Below are 20,920 nucleotides of genomic sequence, written 5' to 3'. Positions count from 1 at the left end.
CGTGATTGGGGAATTTGTGTAAATAAATAAATTAGGAATGTGAAGAGTCATCGGGAGATGAACTGAACAATCACTCCTAATTGTATATAACAATAGCCTACCTATGGAATAAAATACCAATCAGTTTTTTCTGCCCTTGGAGAGTTACTGCCTAGTCTGACATGGTATTAGAGCCAACTCCTTTTTAGCTTTTTTTTTCCTTGTAACTCCCTCTGCATATTCTGCTCATATCCTGCCCATGTTCTGCAGGCTGACATGTCTGTCATATCCCTGCGAAATCTCAGTCATTGTTTAGTATATTCGTTGTGTGTGAATTCAATTTTGCTATGCGTTTCAACCCAAGCCTACGCCTGACATATTCTCTGACCACTGACCATTCGTTTGAATGCGTTGAGTTACTGTGTGGTGTTCCAAAGCATCTACCTGTGGTTCGAATGCTTGGACGGGATTAACGCTGAGGTATATCACCGGGTTTCAACGATTTGTGAAGATTGTTTTGGCATTGTATTCACTGGTTGACATATAACATTGAACTGTACATTGAATTTTTTTTAAATGCCACATGTTTCTACGCTCCCTGCATAACTCGCTTTGAACTCAACCCAGAAACCGTGTTCATAGAAAGTATCTTGGTTTCCGTCTGCCCTTTTCCGGGGTATAACCAGTGGAAGATTAGCCAGTATTATGTTGACGTGATCTTTGAACTTCTTCGCAGACTCTGAGTCGAGTTTCTTAGTGCAAACATAGTTGCACAGCATGTTTTCTCTCATTTGAAAAACATATGGAGAGTTCTCAATATCGTCACCACATGTTTTTGCTGGTTCGCTGATATAGGGAAAAACGATTGGGGTTGTTGAAACTATTCTGATTGACGGTTTTATGAATCTGGGTGCACTGTGGTGGTGTGACAAACCTTTTATATCGATCTGCACACTCCTTTGTAGCATGTTCGATAGAATACGTGAATCACAAGTTTGACACAGTTGAAGACGGTGGCTTGGTCATCAAGTATCCTCACCTTCGCTTACCGAACCCGTATTCTTGGTGAACACGTCATTTGAAGTCAAGGTTGTCTGCAGATCTAGAAGCATAATTTTCAAATCGAATGGTGGCACGGTGTTATTTTTATTCTTCAGTCAACGATGTAACAGTTTTTCGCAGGTATTAAAACCGTCATCTGAGAGAAAGGGCCGAGCATAAAATGAAATCCTGGTGATTTCAATAGATTTTGAAATGATGGCTGCGGTATTTTTCCTGTGCATATTTGTTGGGCATTCCTTTTTGGTGTTAAAATATTAAACTATGACTGTATGTCACTTCAAATGTGTATTATTTTTTTCCATATTACCTTTACATGATGGACATGGCATATAATACGGTGAAGATTTTTTGGTTATCAGCATTCCTTTCAAAGGTCAATGATATATAAAAATGGCGTAGCAGAATTCTATCCCTGCTCAGATTTTGGATGGTTTTGAATACACTTTCATATCAGAATCATTTTTTTAGCAGCAGAAGTTTTTTTTCTCCAGAAGAGCACATTTTTTGCCATCAGAAATATTTTTCTATCAGCAAAAGTTTTTTTTACAGAATGCATTCAATCATCTCTATGGTAGGAATAGTTCTCACTGGCAAGGAGAACTATCCTGAATGGTCCCGGATGATAAAACACACCCTCATCTTCAATGATTTGTGGAAGGGAGTGTGTGTCGGAGAAGGAGACAATGACACAGTACAGCCTACATCAGACAAAGAGCTCGTCATTTGGGATAACAAGAACAACAAAGCATATGCATTAATCGAAACATCTGTAAATGAAGAAGTAAGTCACCATATTTCATCATATTCAACTGCCTTTGAAGCTCTACAAAAGCTCAAAGAACTCTATGACTCACATTCTGCACTTGAAGTTGTTCAGCTCATGATTAAACTCTTCACTCTTGAACTGAAAAATAATGATCCTCTTGCTCTTGCATCTGAAGTAAAATCCATAATGCATGATATCAAATCCACTAAGTTTGAGCTGGATATCCCTCTTATTTCTTTTCTCAAGGCACTCTATCCTACTTACTCCAATTATCTTGAGTCTTTACAAGCAAATGGAAATCTTAAAGATATAACCTTTGACTCTCTTCTGAAAAAGTTTGCTGAAAGAGAGAAAGCATTTGGAAAGAAGACAGTCCTTGAATCTTCTAAAGAGACTGTTTGCCTTGCTCATAAAGAAAAGCATCTTGCTCAAGATTCTACAAGAGGAAGAGGTGGACGAAGAGGAAGAGGAAGATACTTCAGAGGTAGGGGGGGCAGACATTCTCAAGGAGAAAAAGCAAATCTGCATTGCATTCGCTGCAAACGAAATGGATCACATGATGCTTCTACATGCAAGCTACCATGGGACAAAATTGAGCAGAAAAGAAACCAGTAGAAAGGTAAAACTGATGATACAGACAAAGGTAAAGCACGTGAATCTGCTCACTATATTGAGGCACAATGTAACATTGGAGTAAATGAAGATTTGTTTAATGCTTCACTTGCTTCATCGAAAAATGATTGGTTGCTTGACTCAGGAGAAACCTGTCATATGACTCATAGGAAAGATTTTTTTGAAGATTTCACTGACAATGTTGATGGAGCAGTATACTTTGCAGATCAGTCAAAAATCAAGCCATTAGGGCTTGGCACAATCAGGCTTAAACTGCCTGGTCTTCCAGACTTTCTTCTGGATCATGTTCTATATCTCCCACAGCTCAAGAGAAATTTGTTGTCCTTGGTCCACATCCGCCAGCAAGGTCACTCTATTCATATGTTTGATGGCAAGCTTGAGGTAAGAAAAGCATCTGACCACTCACTTGTCATGAGGGGAATATAAGAAGAAAGACTTCTCAAACTGCAATGAACCTCTGCTCATGCACAACATTTCTCATATATTTCTCATCATGAAGAAGGTACACTTCCATCAAGTTTATTATGGCATGCTAGATTTGGACATTTAAATTATGACAGTCTCCGCTTATTGAAGAAAAATGGTGTTGCTAGTTTGCCTACAATTCCTAGGAAACATAAGCAATGTGATGCTTGCATTCTAGGAAAGCATAGCAAACAGTCTTTTCATGATTCACATTCAAGAGCACATAGGAAGCTTGAACTCATTCATTCAGATTTATGTGGTCCAATGCCTGTTCCTTCTGCAAATGGAAATAAATATATCATGACATTTATTGATGATTACACCAGAATGTGTTGGGTTTATTTATTGAAGAACAAATCTGATGCCTTTCAAACATTCAAGAATTTTCATAAATGGATTGAAAATGATGCACAATCTCATATTGGGTCTATTTGCACTGATAATGGAAAAGAATATACATCAAATGAATTTGAAAACTATCTTCTCCAACATGGGATCAAACATCAAACAACTGTGCCTTATAATCCCCAACAGAATGGTGTAGCTGAAAGAATGAATAGAACAATCTTGAATATGGTACGATCCATGCTTTTCTTCAAAAATGTAAAGATAATGTTTTGGGCCGATGCTGTTCTATGTGCTGCATATATAAAGAATAGATGTCCATCTAATGCTATAAGAAACAAGACTCCTTATGAATTGTGGTATGGACATGTTCCTTCGGTAAAACATCTCAGGATCTTTGGTTCCACCTATTATGCTTTGATACCAAAGGTACATAGAAACAAACTTGGTGCTAGAAGTCGTAAGTGTATCTTCCTGGGGTATTCAAACACCTATAAAGCATACCGCCTCTATGATGAAGTAAATAAAAAGTTTGTTGTATCTAGAGATGTCATTTTTCTTGAATCATCCAAATCTGACAATGTTGTTGAGCGGCGACTTGATCGCTTGGATAGATTCGCAAAAACGAAATCATTTCTAGAATTTGATAATCAGATTCCACATCTTGAAGGGGGATTCCTATACTAGAACAACATGTGGAATCTTCTTCTGAAGAACAATCTCCTCTGCATGAAACTCCAACAACGGATGATGCTTTAAGTGATGTAATTGATAGAATTGGGAGACTCAATCTTGATTCAGTCCCAACTCAATCAACAGAGTAGCCTGGACCATCTCAGAAAGGTCCCCCAAAGTGGCTGACAAAGACACTTGAAAGTGTTCATCCTGATGAAATTGGAAAAACAGGAACCAGAAATTCAAACCGACAAAATGGAGGTGATGTAGATGACTCTAATTCACCTGTTGATATGGATGTTACTTATGATTGTGAATTGAACTTGTCTACAGATTTTGAACCAACTTCCTTCAAAGAAGCTACTTCTCATGATGAATGGAAAGAAGCGATGAAAAAGGAGTATGATGCCCTCATAAAGAATGGCACTTGGAAGCTGGTTGATCCTCCATTTGGAACCAAACCAATTGGCTGCAAGTGGGTCTACAAGAACAAGTACAAAGCTGATGGCTCACTTGACAAGCACAAAGCTAGGCTTGTGGCAAAAGGCTTTGCACAGAAGGAAGGGGTCGATTATGAGGAAACTTTTTCCCCCACAGCAAAATGGGCCACCATCCGGACACTCTTTGCACTAGCTGCTCAGAACGGTTGGAAAGTCCATCAAATGGATGTAAAAACTGCATTCTTGAATGGAGATCTAAAAGAAAATGTTTTTATGTCCCAGCCTGAAGGATTTTCTATGAAAGGACATGAACATAAAGTATGCAAACTTGTGAAGTCCTTGTATGGCCTCAAACAAGCACCGCGAGCCTGGTATGAAAAACTAACTGAGCATCTTCTGAAACTCAACTTCAATCATTTTGATCTTGATGATGCAACTTTATTTGTCAAGAAAGTTGGCAAAACAGTTGTGTATCTTGTGGTATATGTAGATGATCTTTTAATGACAGGGAACAATGAAAGCTACATTGCATCCATAAAGAAGGAATTAGGGAAAAGTTTTGAAATGACTGATTTGGGCTATGTTCATTACTATCTTGGCATTGAAGTAACCCAACATCCAAAATCCATATTTCTTTCTCAAAAAAAATACATTGGAGATTTGTTAAACAGATTTGGCATGATAGAGTGCAATCCTCTTTCTACTCCAATGGAACAAAACTTAAAGCTCACATCTATTGAAGGAAAGGAATTTGAGGATGCAACAAAGTATAGACAGCTTGTAGGAAGTCTCATCTACCTCACTACTACTAGACCAGACATTTCATTTACTGTTGGAATCCTCTCTAGGTTCATGCAAAAGCCTTGTGAAGGAGATTGGTCTGCTGCAAAAAGAGTTCTAAGGTACTTGAAGGGAACTGAAGACCTTAGAATCAAGTATACACAAGTGGACGACTTCAGCTTGATTGGATACTCTGATTCAGACTTCGATGGAGATAAAGAAACTGGGGTATCTACTTCAGGATATGATATGAGTCTTGGATCAAGAGCTGTTTCCTGGAGATCACGCAAACAATCAGTTCCAACAGATTCCACAACAGAAGCAGAATACGTGGTAGCAGCTGAAGCTACGAAAGAAATTGTGTGGCTTAGAAAAATTCTTGAAGATTTACAGGTAAAACAAGTACAATCAACTCCACTCATGATTGATAACAGCTCTGCAATAAAGTTGGCCAAGAACCCAAAGTTCCATGATCGAACAAAGCATATCAATATTAAATATCATCTGATTCGACATCATGTTGAGGCCAAAACAATCCATCTCTGTCATTGTTCCACAAATGAGCAAATTGCAGACATCTTCACCAAAGCACTTGCAAGGGAAAAGCTTGAACGATTCAGAATGATGCTTGAACTCACCAACATCCCTTTAGATTAAGGGGGGAATGTTGACACCTAATCTTCGTGATTGGGGAATTTGTGTAAATAAATAAATTAGGAATGTGAACAGTCATCGGGAGATGAACTGAACAATCACTCCTAATTGTATATAACAATAGCCTGCATATGCAATAAAATACCAATCTGTTTTTTCTGCCCTTGGAGAGTTACTGCCTGACCTGACAAAAATAACGTAAAGTCTTCTCCAGTTGCAGCTCCTCTACCCACCTTGATCAAACTTGAATATGTACACACTTGGTTTTGAGGCATGTACGTCTATTGGCTATTGGTTGATAGTTTGAACAAATGAATCGAGGGAATGGAGACATGATGTTTGAATTATTATGTATATAAATGAAGAGGAATATTCTTCAGCTATGCGTATGGCAACGGGGTTGATCAGCTCCTCAGACAAAAAACATCTGAAACTCCTCTTCCGCCTCTGCTCTCTAAGGACACGGTCTTGCTATTATTCTCACAAATGGCCTCATTACAAAGTTTATTGGGCCTGATTAAACACAATTTACTTCTTCGAATAGTAGAATAATAAAGACAATTACAAAATGTTGAATAGAAGAGGTCGAAATGCACCATTCTTTGATCCATTTCACACCTGCAGATTTCTTGAACTTGGTTTGTTTTAGATGGCTTGATTCTCCTGTTCTTGGGGATTGGGGTAGGGATTTTGTTGCTCTAGTGCCTCCATTTCCCTGTTGTTCTCAAATGGAATTCCAAGATTCGAACTCATCACCTCTCTTCCTCTTCACTCCACCTCCCCCTCGCCTCTAAAACTGTGCAATATCTCACTCGCTCGTTGTAAATATGTCAATGTAGTATTGTATATAAATCTCATAAAATTCAACCAACTTATAATTCAGGGCTCTAATCTCTAAGTTTGACTTTGGGTCATTAACATGGTGATTCCCTCTCTCAACCACTAAACCACAGGCCAAGAAACAAAAGACTATAAAATGTTATGATCATTACCATAGTAAACCTAATGACTCTACACAAGAATTTATTCTTTACTAGAAGAACATATTGCTTACTCATATCCACAAAAAAAAGCAAGGTGGAAAGCATTATGTAGAAAAAAATCTTTGTTATTATAACTTGTAGCATTGTTCCAACCAACAAAACTATCTGCACATTTTGGAAGATCAAATGGCAATAATTTTTGAAGAATTCAATTAGAAAACATTGAAGATCATTGGCTCACATGATTAATGGTATCCTGCCCTATGAATCTAATATTTTTATGCACTTACAATTAAGGAAGAAAATAAGATCCAAAGAATGTATACCACATGGACCAATAAACAATCTATTTGATAATCCTTGCTAGGCTCAGGATAAAAAAAAAATATTTCTCCTTAAATCCTTCACATCCAATACAAATGTTGTACAACACAAGGCTCATGTTGCTGTCAATCAAGAAATAGTTCTGATCGAGAGTGCCACTAGGTTCCTTCAATCTAATAGAGTGATTAATGCACCAAACATAGGTGTACCAGTTGCAACGACTTATATCATTTTATTGATGATGCCATGTTAAAATCAATGTGATACAGTTAAGTCACCTTTAAGCAGAATCTCATTGCAATTTCTATACAAGGATGTATGTACTATCATTAGTCATTATCACTAAAATAACTTTAGTGCTCACTGTTAACACTTGGACCACAATCTACAAGTGTGATGTAGTTTTGTAGAACAAATGTTCCAAAGTAGCCTTAAGAAAGGATGAAAATTGGTGTTTTATCGTTTGTCTTGGATAGGCTTAAACTGTGCATAAAGAATTCACTCATACCAAGGGATAGTTGAAAGCTTAGACATTACCAACTCACAAAAACTTCTTCAGATTTATAAGTTTAGATCTTTGTATTTGTTTGCAGCAACTCTATGGAATTACCTTTAGAATTATGCCAAGACTTTAACCTTAAAAATGTGCCAAGCATTATTCCCAGAAGTCTTAATTCATCCCTGGTTTCACATCCTATGGCATTTTCCAAAACTGATTTCAATGTATAACATTCCAATCAAACTTTAATTCTTCTTTAGTAATTTTTTGTCAAATGTTTATGCTTATTCAATAAATCACAGGTGAAAAAAAGATGAATGAAAACCCAACTATAAATTCTCTTAATGCACATTTCCATAACAAAATCCTCTTTTTCATATTTGGCTAATTTTTCTTGTATTCATTTATTCATTTGGTAGCATTGTTGGATCGACTTGTTGCATCTCGGTAGTATTGTTGTCAAGGAAAATTTTAAGGATGGAAATTTATCTTAAACTTTAGAAACCTTGGCGAATCTTGCTAGTCCCTAACATGAAAAATATAAAATGTTTAGCAATATGTTTGTAAAGATATTCAAATTTATAATGATTTTATATAGTCTCTCAAAAACTTTGCCGGTTTTTAAGGTAAATTAATTTTATGATATAAAATTTGGGCAAATAATTTTTACGAAAAATGAAAATTAGCAAATAATCTTTTTGGAAAAACATAGACAATTAGCCCACCTATGAATATTAGCCCCTAACATTTTCCCTGATTGTTGGTTGCAATTCTGCTTTTGGGTTTTGCGTTGAATGCAAATTTTTTATCTTTGGTTGTAGTTTGAATGCCATTATGTATTATGGTTATTAGAGAATGTGTACACTTCTTTATAAGAGGGCATTAAATGAAGCCAATGTGAGATTGAGTGAGTCTCTCGTGGTTGAGAAGAAATCACTGGAGAAAACTAAGAGTGAGAAGTTGTCGACTGATGAGCTTGAGTAGGACACCATTGAGGATGCTCAGAATAGGGATCAAGGTCGACAATTTGAAGTTGAAACTGTGTAGAGACAACATGCTTTTGATGTGGTTTGCTTGTAGTATGCAACTCAAGAGCTTCAATGGGTCAAGAAGAACCTCTCCATTGCGATGGATCCTAAGGACACCGTAGCCAAATAAGGATTTTGAAAGAGGCTCTCAATTCGGCATATGCATCATGTTTAATGGTTAAGAATGAAAGTGATGCTATTGTTGCAAAACTGGGAATTTGAAGCCAAATAAGCATCTGCAATGGCAAGTAAGGCTAATGAAGAGGTTCAATTGTTGAATAAATAATTGACCAATGTTACGGATATTGAGTTGAAGTTATGTGATGGACCAAAGTTGAGGTTAACATAACCAAAGAAAATGCAACTAAATTATTATATTCCCTTGAAGAAGCTGAAGTTGAGATTGTTGCAGCAAAAGAAGATGCACAAAGTGCTAATATGGAAATTTCTATTGTTAAAGATGCTCTTCCGGACAAAGAAAATGAGCTTCATCTAAGAAATCAAATGACAATTATGTGTCAATTACAAAAGAAGAGTATGACTTGTTATACAAGAAAGCACAGGAGGTTGAAGATCATGCAAGTAAAAGAATAGTAAAGGTCCTTTCCCAGGTGGATCATGCTAATATCAAGGAAAGGGAAGCCCTGCAAAAGTTAAATGTGGTGAATTCAGATCTCGAGAAGAGTAGGAAAATTACAGATCAATCTTTTGAGTTGCTAGAGGTTGTCCCAATAGCCAAACTAGCCCTAGAAGGAGATTTTAAAAAGTTGAAGGAAGGGCTAGAGTACTGGAAGAAGGTTGTTGTAGTAACAACATCTCACAATGTAGAAATGAGTGGAAAGATAGCTAAATTAACAAAGTATAGCTCAATGTCAGGCTAGATTCTCATTCAACATACTGGAAGTAGGTGTAGAAGACTTGCAAGCATTATTAGATTAATTATTATTCCAAATGTAGACAAAACATGTTCAAAAATAAAAAGATATAATTTAATAAAAGTAAGACCATCTCAAGAAAGAGAAAATGTCTTGGAATCAAACATAGAGCCTTCAAGTAATTTCATGCTAGGGTAAACCATCTTCTAATCAAGGAACAAGAAATTCTAAAACATTACAAAGGAAAATGTCATCCAATGGAGATAATTTTGTTAGAAAGGAAAATGTCATTCAATGGAGATACTTTTGTTAGAAAGGAAAATGTCATTCAATTTAGGTACTTTTACCATAGTTCAAAAAGTAAAATATATGAAATTTCATATAAACCCATGCTACAAGATTTGAGTATATAGTTCTTAGCACGTCAAAATAAGGCACACAAAACCAAAAATAGATAGCTACATACATATTTAAACATTATACACACTTAAAAGTATATAGCAATATATATCAACAACAATAACATAACAAAAGACAAAATGAAGATATCATCATCACAACATACAAAAGGTTGTAGAGAATGCATAAGGCCAATGAATGTGTATGATATATTATTTACTCAACAATTTATCCAGTTGAAAAATGGACAAGTTTTCTAAGCCTTAAGCTAAAATTGACTTTAGAGAATTCCTTAGTACAAACTTTATTATGTTAATATACCTATAAATCAAATTGCAACAAAATACATAAGGCAATCGAATAAAAATTTCAACATTGAACAAATATTCTGAGGATTTATTCTTAAGCGAGCCTCTTTACTACTTCCTTGGCCAAAAGCTTTTCCTTGGCCTTTGTTTTTGCCTGAGAATTGGTTCCCATAATTCCACCACCCCATTGTGACCGATACTCATCAAACTTGTCATTGTAGTTAGCCTGCAAGAAGAGTTAATTTATAATTTGGATTTTATGTGGCATTGTTTGATGAGTAAAACATAGTGACTTATAATAACTTATGCACACCTTTATTTCCTCAACAATATTGCTAAATTCCTTCTTGTCCTCATTCTTCACATAAGTCAAGCACAAGGTTGTTGTTTCTTTTGTGCACAATCTGCAAATTTTTTTTTTCTTAGTGCAGAAGTTCTACATATCAGTTTTCCATGAAAAGGAATCACATATTACTTACAATAAAAAATTGCATAGTGCAGAAGGCATATTAGTTTCCCATGAAAATTAATCACATATTACTTACAATTTAAGCTAATGTGAACTCTGTCATGCTCAAAAACAGTTAATAAAGGTTATAAATATGCATACCCCTGAAGGAGATGTTTGCCCTTGGTAATTGCATATGGGATGTTTATTTTTCTACAAAGTGAAGGAAGCCATACTACCAACTCAATTGGATCGATATCATGTGCAATGACTACCAATTTAGCTTTAATCTACACGCATACAAATATTCCTTATCATGACTGAGAAGAAGAAATAATTTGTTAGAGGAATACATAAAAATACCCCAAAAACAAAGAGCTCTGTTAAAATGCATATTGGAGAAACAATTACAATTACAATTGCAATACTTACTCAATTAGGTAGGTTACTTGATTAATTACATATTTCATAACAATAGGTTTCTTCACTTCAACATGTAGAATTTCTCACTTTTGATCACCTTATAAAGCAATATACTAAATCAAAATACTTGATCTACTTCTACAAACAAACTTGCGGAAGCTTAACCGATTTTGAGCAATATCACATAGAACTCATATAATAGAGAATGAGAAATCAATGACACGTGAACAAAGAAGAATACTCTGGGGAAAGCCTCAGCTAAAAACCCTGCTATGTGTAATATCATACAAGTGGAAATATCTTTGTATTACACAAAGCTTTGTTTCACACGCTATCCAGCTCTTAGTACAATCCCTTAATGCTGCTCATAGACAGAATAGACACAACATATGCCTTCCTTCAGTCCTCCAAGCCTCCCATTTCCTTGCACAGTTTCTCCTAGGTCCTCTGGCTACCACCTGTGTGAATTCACCTCTCACACAACTCACCAAACTCAGAAATAACTGCGCAATCCTCAAGGAATGAATTCCTTCTGCATGCAAGAGATATCCTCAAGGGAATATTCCTGCAACTAATAGTACAATGTCCCATCCTCTGATCTCAACTGGGTCTCTGACTGAACTGACATGCATGAGTTATTTATGAGCGAATATTCAGTTATCTGAAGTACACTAATTACATGCATGCATGCATTAACTAACTGAACTCACAATTAGATCCAAAAAATGTTGGAACTAATCTATCTGGACTTAACTCAGTTAACTGAGCTAACTAATTACAACTCAAAGTAGAACTCATCCCGATCTCCTTAATTAAGGGATAACTTCCTCAATCAAAGAGATAATTGTTTCATGTCTTCACATAGATTTCATTTTTGATTTTCTCCAACCAATTAACTCAAGATGAATTAATTAATTATTTTTCAAACAGTTGCTAAGATCAAATTTGAATTTTAATTCTCAAGTTTAGTTCAGGGACTAAATAAAATTGGAATGTATCCCGAAATGCTATTTATAGAATTTCTATATTTAACATTTCTTTTTTCTATTTCCAACATTGCCTCTCAAAAAGAAAGGGATTATTTGTCACCCTGATCTTGTATCTATGGAACTCGAATTTGCATTTTGACAATGCCTTAGTCAAAATATCTGCATCCTACTCCTCGATCAAAACATATAGCAACAACATGATCCTATTGACCACACAGTCTCGAAGATGATGATACCGGATATCGATGTGATTGGACCTGTCATGAAATACTGGATTCTCAGAGAGTTTGATACAACTATGATTATCGCAATAGATCACAATTGGATCCATCCTCTGATAAAACAATCCAACTAGAATTTTCCACATCAAAATGGCCTCACATGATGCCTGATTGGTAGCCATGTATTCAGCCTCTATTGAGCTAAGTGCAATTGACCTCTGTTTCCTGCTATACCAAGAAACTGAAGTTGAACCAAGGTTGAAAATTCCTCCTGAAGTGCTCTTCTGATCTGATGGACTCCTTGCCCAATCTACATCTGTGAAGCCCTGAAGCTTCACTCCCTTTATCAATCTGTACCATAATCCATACTGAGATGTGCCTTTGAGGTATATCAGCACATGCTCCCTGCCTTCAAAAACAACTTAGTAGACTGAACCATATCTTGACTCAGTTGGTTCACCGCAAAGCACAAATCTGGTCGTGTGTTTACTAAATACATCAATGAACCCAAAAGTTGCTGATAAATAGTAGTAGTTACTACCTCACCTGAAGTAGCATCCTCCTTCCTCCAGTTACCTGCTAGAGGAGTCTGCATGGGCTTGCACTTCTCCATGTGGAATCTCCTGAGTATCTCATTGGCATACTTTCCTTGAGACACAAACACTTCCCCATCCTTATGCCACACTTCCATGCATAGAAAGTAGTGCATAAGACCCATGTCTTTCATCTCAAACTATCTTGCAAGGTCCTCCTTGCAAGACTTGATCAATTGATCATCACCTGCCAATATGAGATCATCAACATAAAGAAAAATGATCAATGGCTTACCTTCTACCATGATGTGGTATAGGTTCACATATGCTTCACTCTTTATGAAGCCCAACCCGGTGAAATAGTTTTCGATTCTGGTTTACCAAGCACGAGGTGCTTACTTCAGCTCATACAAATCTCTCTTGAGTCGACACACATGTGACTCACAATCGAAGGTCTCAAAACCTTCTAGCTACTCTATGTACGCCTCGTCCTCAATCTTACCATTGAGGAATGTAGTCTTCACATCCATTTGATGGATCTTCCTATTAGCCTCCTGTTGCAACAGGTGTTCATCTTTCATGATTGACATTTTTACATGCCAAATATGTCATACTTTGCATGCTGCAATGCTCCATATTTCCTGAAAAGAGGCCAAAGAAGAGGCCATGAAAGTGTGCCAGTCTAAATGCCACTACTGTATCCCAATTTTGATGAGTTATCCATTTTTGAAGAAGTTTTTGTTAAAGGAAGTCCAAACAGCCTAATCTTGGCTTCCCTAGGTTTCAATTTCTTGCTTTAGAATATAGAGAGTCATTATCTGTCCAAACAGTTCAATCTTGGCAGATTTATAGATAGGTAGAGAAACAAAGGAGCCCAACTGCTTAATCTGGGCCCTTGGAAGAAATAAGTGTAGACTTAGATAGAGGGACAACAAGAAGAGAAAAGGATAATCTGTGTCTGCAAGTCCAAGTGCACCTATGCAAACAGAAGAAAAAATGCTAGGTAAGTAGGCTGGGTAAGTAGTTTTGTGGTTGCAGAATCATGCTCTGTAATCCATTTCGTGTTTTCAAGTGTTATATCTTCACAGATCACAGTTATGATGCAGTTTTCCATTCGGAGGAGCTCAAGTGAGGCATGTCTAACTCCCCCTTCTTCTCATTTCCCAAATCACTCACTAACTTCCGTGAAGGGGTCAAGATTTGCTTGATACCTCTTACTTTCATCATTTTCCATATCATTTGCCTTGGTAAAGATCTGCTTTGCTCAAGGCACGTTCATACTTCCTCTATGAATCATTTTTCCCCATAAATAGCCTAATATTCACATACTTAGCACTTTCTGATCACTTGTCATATTAACTACTAATTTTACTATGTAGCTCCATATCTATCTCCCCTTCCCCTAATAAAAATAGGTTAATAATTCCACTATGTACATATTCCCACCCCTTGGCATTTTTTAGCCACATTTATCAAGTCTGGGGAAATATTAAGTCCATCTGGGACCTATATTTAACCCATCCTCGTTCATATTTTGTGATAAAGTTGGTTCGAATCACACCCATGCCGCATTAACCCATAAAAACCCACATTATTAAAGTCCCCCCCCCCCCGCCATATGAAAACACACAAAAATTTTGTGTGGGCCCTGTCCCTAACTGTTCGCTGCCTTACTCGTGCCGCCGACCGTCAGATCTGGCGCGCACAAGATCTACGGTGGGCGGGACTTTTTGTGACCCGACGTGCCGAGGGTTAACGCCTGGGAGATGGGCGGTTTTCCCATCATACTCCCGCCACGCGTCACCCTCTCAGCGATGGCGGAGCCCCCTCCTCTAATACCGCCTGCGCACAAAAGCAGTGCGCTTGAAACCAGATACCGCCTTTCCTCCTCCTGCATCAGCGCCATGTCATGTTGATGTCATCATCCTGAGTCGGCCTCCTGTTGCCGTGTCCTTGCCATGTCACTGCCACGTAACCTCCTCCACCGTACTACCACATCACCCGTCATACTGGGTCCCACCCCATGACGTCATGCTGATGTCACCACCAAAAAGCGCGAGAGGTGCAAATCGCAGCCTAGGAAGCCCGAAATCAAAATCTAAGGCAGTTTTTTATGTGCGATTAGTGCCTAGCGCTAATCACGGATCGCTACGGGAAATAGGCCAAAATGGAAATACCTTTCATGGCTCAGCCCCCAGCAGGCTCGAAAGGCGCAGAATGACATGAATTTCTTCACGCAACATTCAGAATGGGGAAAACACAGTTTTAAAAAGCAAACAGAGGGTCGAACAATAGCCATGAATGGTCGATGCAACAGTTTAAAGAGTATCAGAAGTAAGAAAGGCGCACATTTAGTGCCAAAGCATATCAAGGAAGCGGCAAAGAGTATCAGTCGGAAGTTTTAAATGAAAACCTTTATTCCGAATGCAGGTGGACATTGAATGACCTCCAACAAAGTCAAAGAAAGAAGTAAAGGCCAATCAAGGCTCTCCCATCACAGTTAATGCTCCTCAGAATCACTCAAGAGCATGGATCGAAACCCAAAGCACAATTATGGCTAAGTGATCAGCACAGAGCCATAAAGACACACATTAAACTCCTTTTGGTACAACTGCACCCAGCGCAGCTCGAGGATATTTTCCCGCATTTATTTCAGACATGTGTTAGGTTAAAGACACTTATTACAACAGATATTTCTGAGATCTGATCTTTATAGATATTTTACTTTTAAAAACCACCCTAATTCACTGTTTAAAGGGTTGGTTGGTTGTATAGCTCCAAGAGAGACTCGCTCTGTATACCTGATGTTTTACTTAATCAAAGATTGCTGAAAAGCTTGGAGGAATGACTATGTGCTGTGTGTGAATGTTTTGAAGAATTGAATGTGGAATTCTTGTGCTGCAACATGACTCAATAAGTGTTTGTTACCTTTGTTTTCCATTGATGTACCATCAAAAATAGCAGAAAGAATGAATAATTTAGAATTGGTTTAATTGCCCTCTATGCTCAATTTCTGTTGTTTCTATATGTTTTCATTTGAATTAGAAATGAATATGAATTCCTTGTGGCTCAAATTTCCCCTAATTCATTCATGTTTGACAGTTATCTAGGGATTCTTCACTGCTCCTATATAGAGCTCATTAACCTTCCCTCTGCTAAGCTGAACGAGAGATTCTTAACTGCCTCTCATTCCTAGCCTTCACTCCATCCTTTAGCTTGAATGACTGTTTCATGTGCAGCTAGCTTGCTCCATATTCCCTCTTGTGACCAAGAAAATGCGGTAGCAGTTGTACTCCTTGACTCCACGCCCAATGGTTCTAAAACTTTCATGCTATCCTTGCCTCTTTACTTGAAAGCATCATCCATCCCACCAAAACTAAAACAAAACCCCTTGTACTCAATAACTAGCCTAAAATCATCATCAAAAAAGCTAAATCCTAAAGACAGATCCCTATCTGACTGTTGGTGGGCTAGCACCTGCAGTCCAAAGATTGGTTTGTGGTTACCTCAGCCGTATCCCTCAAGGAGCTAAGGGACAACTTAAGTGATAACATAATGGCGACTCCACTGGGGACATCCTCGGTTAAATCTCACAAATCAAGTTGGAAAGCTCCACTGGGGAAAAACAATGAATTTTCCAATTGCTGCGTATTCCTTAAAACTACAGATGAAGCCTGAATGTCAGCCAGGAAGCCTTTGAAAATTTTCTTGCTTTGCATTTACAGGAGTAAGCAAATGCTACTTCAGTCAAACTTCGTGCTAGTTTTAAGTTATAGATAGCTACTCCAAAATTTGATCAGTTCCTTGCTAATTCTAAAAAAGCATTCACAGAAAATACCAAAACAAGTTCAGAATCTGACTCCCAAAAGGAATTCATGGTGTACAAGGTCAAATCCATACCCAAACCCCCCATCTATTTTTGAAAATCCCAATTTAATCCCAAGGAACCTCAAGAAGCTAGAGCAAAGAGAAGATTTTGTTGACTTTAGCCCTGCAACAATTCAGCCAAGCTGTGTTCCAACCCCTGTCAAGGTTTTATTTCGTTCAACCCCCACTTCCCCTTGTTCATCATCCACCAGTCAAAGCACTCCTTCCAAATCTCCATTTACTGTACATCCTCCCCTGACCGCTGTTGTTACAGCTGTTCCTATTGTTCCACCTTCCCTGTAAACATGACTAATAGATATGCACCCCTGCAATTACTTGCTAATCCAGGGGCTATGCCTCAGGATTATCAAACTAAAATCATGTACTTTGATGGAACTGGTTCTTGCACAGCCCTTCAGCATACAAAGAATATGCAAGACTATTTTGAGAACTACGAGATAGATGACGATAGCGCCAAATGAAGATTTTCGTCCAAAGTTTGACAGGTGATGTTAGAACTTGGTTTAGAGCACTCATAGCCAATTCCATAGCAGACCCAGAAGCCTTATACCAGTCATTTATCAACAGATGGGAGAAAAAGAAAGACCCCTTGCACATATTATCTAAATATGACACCATCAAAAGAGGCCCCCAAGAATCTGTCTTGGACTATTGTGCAAGATTTAATAATAGTTATAATGCAATACCACAGAACTTAAGACCTCCACCTGATATTGCTTCGTATAAATTCCCTGATGGTTTTGACACTGACATGGCCTATTAGTTAAGGGAAAGAGCCCCTCAAACCCTTGCAGACATGCAAAATGTTGTTGTTAGCGTAGAGGCAAATCCGAAACAGAGCTAGAACTGAGAGAAGAACCACCTTTAAAGAGGAACCCTCAGCCTTAGACCAAAAGTTGGATGCTATTATCACTGACATGCACAGGCTGGGAGACAGAGTAGAGAGTGTTGAGAGGAAATCATCATGGGAAGGACAACAACCCAATACCATAAGGAACCCAAATTTCCGGAAAACTCAGAATACAAATGCTGGTAGGTCTAGCCCAGACCATGATGTAAGGCTTCCTTTTCATGAAAATTATGCTGAAGCATCTACATCTAGTGAACAGACGGAAGATACTCACATGAACTTGGTGGATTTGAAGGCTGAGCAACAAATTTTCCTAACTCAACCAGACCAAGATGAACATGACCTTAATCAATTTCAGACTAAGTCTGGTGAATCTTTTGATTTTAAACAAGGCTATGATACTGATGTGTATGAGGTCCACAAACAAAATAAACTGAGGAAAAGAACCATAGATGTGCCTGAAAAGGTTAAGGCAAATGATACCAAGCAGCCGAAGAAGATTAAAGAAAAGGTTTCCCTCATGGAAACTGCTGGTAAAATAGTCCCTAATCCAAAGGATGTCACCATAGAGGACATAACAAAAAAGCAATATTCTAATGATCAGCCTCTGCCACCTTCTTCCTCGAAAGAGAATTTGAACAGCATTCCAAAAAGCCCTCCTAAAGCTGAAAAACACAAGCAATTACTTCCCTTAACGCTGACAAACAAGACCAAACTGTTGATACTCAAATAGAAAAAGGGAAGCCTACCTCCCAAAATACTAAAACCCAATCTGAAAAATCGTTTGACTTAGAGGCAGAAATAGGTAAACTCAAGATTTCCATCCCCTTATCTGAACTTGCCAAACATGAAGTATATAGGAAACAAATTCAAAGATCACTTCAAATGCCAGAGGTTAAGGATGATGTGAATGTTCTTGATGATCAGCCCGAACTGTTGTTCGGTCCTGAAGTTAATGGAAAATCAACATATGGATCTGTTCTACCTTTTTATGTCAGTTTACACATACATGACAAAGTCTTGCACAATGCTATGTTTGACTCAGGTGCCTCACACAACCTTATGCCCAAAGCTGTAATGGAAAAACTCAACCTTGATGTCACAAGACCCTACAAAGATATATTCTCCTTTGACTCAAGTCAAGTCAAGTGTTTAGGCCTTATCAAAGACTTGTGTGTCTCCTTAGTCCAATATCCCAACAAGACTATCCTCATGGATGTGGTGGTTGCTGACATTCCACCAAAGTATGGCATGCTATTATCAAGATCTTGGGGAGAAAAAATCCAAGGATCCCTCCAATTAGACCTCTCTTATGCCACTATATCTGTCTTTGGGCAACCAAAGAGACTATATAGAGAAAAACTGATGAAGTATGTGGTAACTAGTGAGGATAAGCCCCAAAATTTTCCTATACACTCAATCCATTCTGATATGGATTCTTTTATTCTATTTAATGATGAAACAGATACTCTCACTGATGACAAGCCCTTGGCTTTAGAACTGAACACATACACACCGATGAAGAATTGGTTGCCCATACTGATGAAACTGTCAAAACAATCAAGGCAACTAGCGTACAAGAAAAACCTCCCCAAACAGAAATTTCGAATCTGCCCAATCCTAAAATGACTGAAACTCTTGATACTAACCACAAGCAAGAAATCACATGGTATTTAGAGTTTGATGGCTCTGTTAACAAGTTAGGAGCAGGGGAAGGTGTCTGGATTCACAATACACATAACAATCATGTAGAAGGTCAGGCCTACAGACTAAATTTCAAATGCACCAACAACATGGCAGAGTATGAGGCTCTCCTTTTAGGCCTTAAACTGCTCAAAGCTCTAGGAGCTGTAAAAGTGTCTATTCTAGGTGACTCTGATTTAATCATACAACAAATGAAAGGCAACTTTGTCACCAATGACAATAGAATGAGGGCCTATAGGACTGCTGCTACTAATATACTCAATGCCTTCATTGAATCCAAGCTTGCCAAGATTTGAAGAGATCATAACATTCATGCACACAGCCTAGCCACTTTTGCTAGTACATGCAAGCTTCCCTTTGAGCCAAATCACCATTTTACTGCTGAGATAAAACATAGGCCTGCTATCCCAAATAATGTTAAAGATTGGCAATTGTTTGAAAGTGATGACCAGATTAAAAACTTCCTCACTCTTGAGCATGAGTTTTCAACTATTAACATTGACATGGATGCTATGACGGATGAACAACATCAAAAAAATGAAGATCAGCAGGCTGTAACTGCTGTAACAGCCAAGAAAATCTTAAACCCAACTATTTTTGACAATGCAAACATAGAAGAGCTGAAACAGATGCATTTGGAGGATATAGTAGAAACAAAGGCCGAGATCATTGACCTGAAAAATAACTTTCTCCCTGCTGGCCTCACTCCATTAGAAGACATGTTTGATGCAAATGATGTTCCCAAAAAGCCAAAATTATAGCCCCTAAACACTGCTATAGAAGAACACAACATTGGGACAGCCGACAAGCCCAAAATGATCAAAATATCTCAAACTTTACCACCCGACCAAAAACCCAAATACGTTGATTTGTTCAAAGAATTCCAAGATGTATTTGCTTGGAGTTATGAGGACTTGAAGTCCTATGACACCTCAGTGATCCAACACACGATTCCCTTAAAACCAAACCAAAAGCCCTTCAAACAGAAACTTAGAAGAATCAATCCCGTACTCCTTCCCTTAATTGAAAAGGAAGTGAAAAGGATGTTTGAAGCAGGTATCATAGCACCCATCAGGTTCTCTAAATGGGTATCCAATCTTGTGCCCACAAGAAAAAAGACAGGTGAGATTAGGCTATGTGTAGACCTAAGAAATTTAAACCAAGTCTCCCTAAAAGACCACTACCCCTTGCCAAAAATGGACCACATCCTACAAAGAGTAGTGGGGTCATCTAGAATCTCTTTGCTAGATGGCTTTTCAGGTTTTAATCAAATACTGGTTCACCCAGATGACCAAGACAAGACAGCCTTTACCACACTGTGGGGAACATTTAAGTATGTGAAGATGCCTTTCGGACTTAAAAACGCTGGTGCTACCTTTCAAAGGGAAATGGATATTGCATTTGCCAAGGAAATACATGATTTCCTAGTTGTCTACCTTGATGACTTAACCCCTTTCTCCAAATCTGATCAAGAGCACCTAAAACATTTGAGGCAAATATTCATGACATGTAGGAAATATGGCATTTCCTTGAACCCCAAGAAATCCCTCTTTGGCCTTGAAGAAGGCAAACTCCTTGGCCATATCATCTCAAAAGACGGTATTAGAATAGATCCGGAAAGGATCCAAGCCATACTCCAAATCCCATAT

At 37.9% G+C, this 20,920-nt stretch overlaps 1 pseudogene; it reads right to left on the bottom strand.

Moving 5' to 3' along the window:
* Positions 1-10,309: 10,309 nt before the first annotated feature.
* LOC149227448 (large ribosomal subunit protein eL8y-like) overlaps positions 10,310-20,920 on the bottom strand; it is a 39,763-nt pseudogene continuing 29,152 nt past the window's right edge.

This window comes from Pinus tabuliformis, chromosome J (assembly GCF_031772625.1).
Source record: "Pinus tabuliformis cultivar Carrire ecotype Pingquan chromosome J, CPIR1, whole genome shotgun sequence".
Lineage (NCBI taxonomy): Eukaryota > Viridiplantae > Streptophyta > Pinopsida > Pinales > Pinaceae > Pinus > Pinus tabuliformis.
This window is presented reverse-complemented; position numbering and strand designations above follow the sequence as displayed.